An 8,151-nucleotide genomic window follows, 5' to 3' on the forward strand; every position below is an offset into this window, starting at 1 on the left:
TGACTAACTACATAGAATTGCTGGCAATTCAATTAAAGACACATATTCATGTCAGTCTTCATCTCTATGAAGCATTGGCTTCATAGCAACCGACAGCACAAGTTCTGGCTTGTTTCAGTTAAAATTACCCATACAGTCTTACATCATAGAATACAAATGTCAGAAAAGGGATTTGAAATGTAATCAATTGGTAGTAACTTTATGGTCCTTTTTATTCCTCACATTTTATGGATCACTATTGTGAAATTTTAAAGGTATTCATCTATTCTACATAGTATTTCTTCTGATATCTGGCTTGAAAAGCTAATGCAATATGACTAAATTGATAATCTGTTAAAAAATAAACATAAACCACATACAGGTATAACCAAATTTATTAACATTTAATTTCTCCAACACCTTGAATAAAAAAGAATATCAAATTATAACTCCTTTAATTTAAAAAAAAATATGCACACTAAAAGGAACAAAGAAAACTAACATGAATCAAGCTTTTTTTCAATTTCAGGATCCCAACAATTTTACTATGAGATCTTATTACATTTCCAAGAATATGATCCCTGTTGTGATATTATATTCTGGTCTGAAGGACAAAAAGCCTCAGATCTCCCTGTCAGTGTAAAGATGGGGCTGCCAGGGTCCAGGAAATGGCACTTGACATCAGCAGCAGGAAAAGTCCTGGTGGCACCTCTGGCTTGGGCACTTTCTTCCTCATCTCTCAAAGCCTCTTCATAACAGCACGGGAAGGCACTGGGGTGGGTATTGTTGCCCTTCGCCCAAAACTCCAGCACTTGCATCTTGCTGGTTTCAAGATGTGCTTTAGGACCCCACAAGAACTTGAAGCGTGGAGGGTCACTGTCAGGCACCTGGTGGTAATCCAGGTACTTCAGCCTCACAAAGTCTTTGGTGATGAGCTTCCTGGGCTCCCCATAGATGGAGTGCTTCATCCCAGTGTATATTTTCATCAGACTCAGTTGTCTCCAGAGGTCTTCTTCGGAGGCACAGTTGCCTCTCAAGAAGATTACACTCAGGATAATCATCAGGAGACTGGTCTTGGGCAAACCCCCTGCCACACACACCCTTCCATTGTTGGGAGTTTCAACTTGCTGACAAAGGCATATGAGTGACCAGTTGAGTTGACTTCGCTCATGGCTATTGCAAAGGCTGTTTCAATGTTCTCAGAGGCTCTCTTGAGTATCTCAGGAAATTGATCTTTGTATTCTTCCCCGATAATCTTCAACATGTCTTCCTTCAAAGTGGGCTGTTTCATCTTATACTTGTACATAAGGAATATCTCCAGATACATGAAGTTTTTGGTGAACTCTTTTATCTCCAAGGACTCAGTGAAGAGAGGGACCTTACAGGAGTCCAAGAGTGAGACCTCAAAGGACTCAAAGACTGGGACATCAAAGGAGACAACACTACCCTCATCTTGGCTGTTGGAAGCTTCCTCAGGTGCAGAGCAAGAAACACCTGTAGAAGCAGTGCTGATGGTCTGTGCACTTGGAGGACCCGGAGAGGTGCTATGTGACCCAGCAGCTGGCTGACTCTGGGTAAAATCTTCACATTGAGGAGAGGAGGAAGGAGTGCACTCCTCTTCTGCTCCAGCAGTGGCCTGATCATTGCTACAGCCCTGACGCTCACCTCGGGCCTGGTGACGTTTCTGGCGTGCCTGGAGCTTACTCTTCTGACCCCGAGGCATGATGACACTATGGTCAGGGACAGCAGCTAGGAGTATGGGCAGGATGTCGAAAGATGTGGACCCCTGGTGATGGAGAATGAGATAGTGTGAGTGCTTTCAGTGGGGAGAATGATCCTACCTTGGCTTTCACCAAGTCTGCCTCCACGGGCTTCCTTGAGGACAGTGCTCTAGGAACCCACAGGTCTCCTGCTGCAATCTACCTGTCCCTTGAGACATCCGTGGAGGCAGTGGAATGCGGGGGACCTCAGACTGCAGCCTGCCAGCCCTGCTTGTGGTGCCCCAGCATGAAAGCTGGAGTGAGTGCCAGTGGGGGACATTTCAGTTTACAATAAGAACCTCATGTCAACTACTGGAAAGTTCTCGGCCCCTCTCTTCTGCTGCTGTGAAGGTGACATCTCAAGCCAATGCTATCCCCACTGTGAGGCTCCAGAAGAGAGTGAAAAAGCTCCACCTTTTCACAGGGGACACCAGTCTCAGAATTATGTGCAGCCCTCATCTTCATGGACTGCTTGGGTCCTCAGTTGTCATGCAGGGACCCATCTCCTATCCAGGTAGGATCTTCTATACCTCCCTGTGGCTAAGGGGGGACTGCACCTTCAGAGTAAAGAGCTCTCATCTCTTTAACTATTGTACATGTAAAGAAGTGAGGGGAATCAGAGAGAAAAACAAATATTATATGTCTCACTTATATGTGGAATCTAATGAACATATTGAACAAAGGAATGGCATAGAGACAAAGGCAGAGTCACGGGGAGCAGAAGGACAGCTGTCAGAGGGAAGGGTGATGAGGAGATGGAATCAGAGAAGGTGAAGTGATTAGTGAGATTATATATACAAAGCACATAGATACATATAACAGAGGAGGGAGGTAGACGGAGGGGCGCAAAGTGGGTTTAATGGGGGGCACTTGGTTGGGGTGGAGTATGTTATATTGAGTAGGACACTGAATCCACATTAACACAATAAATTTAAATTTTTAATAAAAAATAAAAAGTATTTAGAAAAAATTTAAAAAAAAGAAAAAGTGAAGTTGAACATATTATAGGCCTGCAGGCCTGCCCTGAACCTTCAGGTAATGAATACAAAGGTGGGGCTCACATTTTTGTTATTTAATTTAATGGTGGGTGGTCCTGTCAATCTTTATTTCACTTAGGACATAACCTGGCACTCTCTTCCCTGTCAGTGTTCTGCAAGACTGAGAATAGGGGGTTTCTTGTACCCTCATTTTAGGTGCTTCGTCAGATACAATGGCCTAGGAACCTCCTAACTCCTGGAAAGATGTGGAATACTTCTCTTGAGGAGGGTAAACAATGCTTTAAAACAATCTCTCAGTCTCTAAAGCCACCATACCCCCCACCCTACGTCCCGGCACACCAGAGGAGAAAATGAGTGCCAGCCATCATGTCACCGAAAATGCAGGCATCCCAGTCCTCCAGCAGGCCGGGGGTCCCTAGGTTCTCACACAGGCCTGACTGCAGCCACACTGGGAGTGCGATCCTAACGTGAGACCCCCACCCTCCAGCCAGGCCCCTACCTCAGGACCCTCTTGCAGCAGGAGCCCGGCAACCTGGCCCAGAGCCTCCCAGGGGTGAAGGACACAGGCAGGTTCCTGCTGCCTCACTGTTCGCAGGTGGAACAGTCTGTCCTAAGGCTCAGAGTCTCGACCTGATTTCCTTCGAGACATGGTCCTCTCCCCTCACATCATGGCTTCCAGCTCCCCATCAGCCATTAAGGAAATAGAGGATCACGTCTGTCTGTCTGCCATGTTTGGCTTCTACCTGAGCTGCAGGAGGGCCCTAGTAGGACCTTCTGCCTCCATTTCTCAACCTGACTCTGCCCTGACTGGGTGGTGGCACAGTAGATAGAGCATCAGACTGGGATGTAGAGGGCCCAGGTTCGAGACTCCAAGGTCACCAGCTTGTACACAGGCTCATCTGGTTTAAGCAAAGCTCACCAGCTTGGACCCAAGGTCGCTGGCTCGAGCAAGGGGTTACTCGGTTTGCTGCAGCCCCATGACGTCGCAATGAAAACTAATGATTGATGCTTCTCATCTCTCTCTGTCTCTGCCCCAAAATAATCAACCTGACTCGGGTGGGGTCTCCCCTGTCCGGGGCGAAACCAGCCCGCCCCCTGACACCCAGGCCCGCACTTTGTGAGGCCCCAGCAGGGAGGCTCTCAGTCTGGCCTCTGTGCCTGGGGTCCCCTACTTCTCCGAGTAGGGATGGCAGTCTGTGGGGAGTGGCAGGACCCCTGGGGCTGGTGGCCCCACCATTCCTCGCTCAGCCCCTCACCTTGGATCAGCTAGGGCCTGGGCCTCCTCCCTGGCCTGTCCTGGGACCGTCTGCCCGAGTCAAGGCTCTGGAGTCCTCAGAGGCCCTGGGCGGGAGGGAGCTAATCTTCTGGTCCCAGCAATCAGGTCTCTGGAGCCCCCTGTGGCTGGTGAGCCCAGATCTCCAAAGCCCCCTCTTTCCTGGAGTAGAGAGCACCCTCAGTCCCAATGGGCTGTCAATCATGGTTCTCAGCACCTAGGAGACTACAGTAGGCCAGCACCCTTACCACGCCCCCACCCAGTGCTGTTCCCTGCCCAGGTCAGCCTGCCAGTCTACACCTAAGAGCAGATGAGAAGGGTGACTGTACTCATCCGGATCCTCCTCTGACTCCTGCCCCTTTAATGAAATTCTTCCCAGGAAATGCCTTACTCTTGCAAAACCTTGAGTAATCTCCCTTTTTCAAGTCTCATAGAGCATCGGTCTGTGTACTCAGGGATTATATGGCATTGGGAAGTGAAAGAACTTGGTAGAAAACTCGGAGTAGACTGTGAACAGTGAGAACACACACGTGCACACACACACATGCACACACACAAAACCCCACACTCTTCTGTATTTTTCCTATACCACCCAGACTTGGCCACTTATGTAATTTCTGTTCTAAAAAATTTACTCACTATAGGAAACATGCTGAGCCAGTTTAATTTCACAAGATCCATCTTACAATATCATATTATCACCAGATACTATATCTTTTCCTTCATTATTCTTTTTTCTCCTGTGTTTTGTATTCCTATTGTTCTGGCTCTGCATTCTAATCAGTATTTTCAGAACATTTTTTTTAAATTGAATGAGATATCTTTGCAGGAATGAGAAGAAAAGTGAATAAAAATACACACATTCTGCTTCAGGGCCGAAATGGTGGACAGTGTGTGCCCTAGATGAATTCAGAGCAGGAGTCTAGTGTAGTTCTGTCACTTAGCACCTTGTGTTATCACAAAACAGCAAGTTCTTCATCTGCCAACTGAGTGTGATAAACCCTATCTTGTAAGACTGTGGGAATGTATGTATTAAATGTCAGTAACCTGTCAAGGTGACATGGAAATATTGGGTATTTAATGAATGTCAGTTATGATTCTTACCTAGACAGTGTCATCCTCAGTAGAATTTTTTGCCATTATTTCAAGGTGTGATAGTGAAAATGTCATTCTTCCAGCAAAAGAACAGGGAATCAAGCAAAAATTTGCTTTAGAATATAAAATTAAATAGCTTTTCACCAACAGAACATTTATTATTTAATACTGGTTAAGTGGGTTTTTACACCACCAGGATGCTAGTCAGCATTCTTAGAATTTAGTCAAGAACCAAATCTTTCATTCCTTTTAAACTGTATTCTTCTAATCCACTGCTATTTTCCTTTTCTTTCTTTCCCACCAAAATCTAGCCCTCTCTTAGAATTCTCCTAATGAGACTCAATCAGGGGTCCCCAAACTTTTTACACAGGGTGCCAGTTCACTGTCCCTCAGACCGTTGGAGGGCCACCACATACAGTGCTCTTCTCACTGACCACTAATGAAAGAGGTGCCCCTTCTGGAAGTGCGGCAGGGGGCCGGATAAATGGCCTGAGGGGGCTGCATGTGGCCCGCGGGGCTGTAGTTTGGGGATGCCTGCAATTAAAATGCCTTTTGAATAAAGTGGAATCTGACTCTACTATTTCAAAGCAAATAGTGTCGACACCGTGGCTTCTGTGCCTCTTACCTCCATGAAGTTCACATTTATTTTTCAGAAATTCCCTGGGGAGAGTACATAGAACAACTATTTCTGTACTATATTTATTGGATAAGAAAACAAAGTTTGATTCTTACTTATTGGTGGCTGAATTCTATCCCCCCAAAATTCATTTTGATATCATAAAACCCAATACTTAGAATGTGACTATAGTTGGAGTTAAGATCTTTAAAGTGATAGTTAAGATAAAATTAGTCCATTAGGGCAGTGGTCCCCAACCCCCGGGCCACGGACCAGTACCAGTCTGTGGGCTATTTGGTACTGGTCCACAGCGAAAGCATAAATAACTTACATTATTTCCATTTTATTTATATTTAAGTCTGAATGGTGTTTTATTTTTTTTAAATGACCAGATTCCCTCTGTTACATCCATCTAAGACTCACTCTTTATGCTTGTCTCATAAATTCGACAATTATATTTAAAAATACCACAGTTTTTACGCCGGTCGCATAATTTTATTTTGTGCATTTATCCGTCCCACCCTAAAGGCCGGTCCGTGAAAATATTTTCTGACATTAAACTGGTCCATGGCCCAAAAAAAGGTTGGGGACCACTGCATTAGGTAAATTATCATCCAATCTGATTTACATCATTATAAGAAGAGTTTAGGATGTGTAAGGAGATGGAATTGTAAAAAAATAAATTTTGGGGTTTTAAGTTATCAGTCTGGAGTATTTTGTTAGGGCAGCCTGAGAAAACTAATACACTGTCTCAGGCAGAGAGTTCTTTCTGGGTTATCTGCCATCCCAAATTAATTCATAAAAGTGTGTTCAATGGCCTCCTATTTACCCTATAAGGTGAGGAAGGAATTTCCACACTGTGGTTATGTGGTGTTCAAACCACAACCCTGGGCCTGATAAAGTGAGCTAGACTGCCATTTATCAATGATGTATACTCACAGGACAAGGCAGGAGGGCACCACATGACCCACAGTGGCACACTGGGCTGCACTCAGGACCAGTGGAAGAGCAGGGTCTGTGGGAGGCTGGGTTTGCACTATCAAGGGATGAGGTGACACCTAGTTCCCATGGCAGCAGACGATAAGATCATTTGCAAATTCTCCAGGCTGTGACCTGTGGTGGCGCAGTGGATAAAGCGTCGACCTGGAATGCTGAGGTCACCAGTTCAAAACCCTGGGATTACCTGGTCAAGGCACATATGGGAGTTGATGCTTCCTGCTCCTCCCCTCTCCTCTCTTCTTCTCTCTCTCTCTCTCTCTCTCTCTCTCTCTATCTCTCTCTCTCTCTCCTCTCCTTCTCTCCTCTCTAAAATGAATAAATAAAGTCTTAAAAAATAAAAAAAAAACCTTTAAAAAATTCTGCAGGCTGGTAAGGAAGAAAAGCCCACTACTTAAGAAAGAGCAAGATCTGGGCTTTGTCCCCTTCAGAAAGATGGTTGTTTGGTAGGGATCTTTATCAGCAAGTGACAAGAATGGAGGGGAACTTGCAGTTAGATGATTTGAGGCCTTGCTGATTTCACCACATGTCCAGGCGGCACATAATATTGTATCTTAATTTTAGCCATTACACCATAATGCAGTTTTCTATTCAAATATTTTCTCTCCCAGCTTGGATGATTCATCTGAGTTTCTGACCTCTGCTCACTAGCCCCACAGCCAGATCTAGTCCCCTGTGTAGCTTTATTTAAAATGTCATCTCAGGGACTGACAGCAATCTGGAACTTATACTGGCTTGACTCAAATCAATTACACTCACTACTCTCACCTGGATCACCTTCTGAAGCACCCACCATTCTTACTTTCCTGTGAGTCACAGAGGGTATATCAGCATCCTCCTTATATGATTGGATTGAATCTGCTAGTTAGGAAAGGTCTATGAGAGGAGACGGGGTTGTCTTAGAATCACCAGTACTAGCAGAGTGCCTACCAAAGAGAAAATAATCATGTTTTGAAAATTGAAGTGAAATGGAGTAAGAGGCCTACCTTGTTAAGATTGACTATATCCTACATTCTTTAATAAGCTGAGCATATTGAGGTATAAATCCATTAATTTTACAAAACAAAAGACTGAGAAAACTAAGGAAAATCAAATTTGAAATTTTATTTTATTTTTATATTCCATTACCCCTACAATTTTTCTGAGGGATTCTTTCACATTTCCAGGAAATTCCCTGTTATCATATGAGGGGTTTTTTGATGATAAAAATAAAATCCTCAGACATCATTAGGGTTAGAGATGCCAGTGGACTTGGCCATGGACTCTTTCCTGCCGATGGTACTAGTGCCAGCTCTGGATGCCCCTCTGGCTTGTGCTCTTCCTTCCTCCTCTCTCAAAGCTTCTTCGTAATGTGGTGAGAAGGCACTTGAAAACCATATCGTTGAGCTTGGCCAAATATTCGAGGATTTTCATTTTGTTTGTTTCAGCAAAAGC

The 8,151-nt window shown here is 44.7% G+C and overlaps 1 pseudogene; it reads right to left on the reverse strand.

Annotated features, from left to right (window-relative positions):
* Window positions 1-524: 524 nt before the first annotated feature.
* On the reverse strand, window positions 525-1,702 carry LOC136317850 (melanoma-associated antigen B4-like; annotated as a pseudogene).
* Between the last annotated feature and the right edge of the window lie 6,449 nt (window positions 1,703-8,151).

This window comes from Saccopteryx bilineata, chromosome X (assembly GCF_036850765.1).
Source record: "Saccopteryx bilineata isolate mSacBil1 chromosome X, mSacBil1_pri_phased_curated, whole genome shotgun sequence".
NCBI classification, from domain to species: Eukaryota; Metazoa; Chordata; class Mammalia; order Chiroptera; family Emballonuridae; genus Saccopteryx; species Saccopteryx bilineata.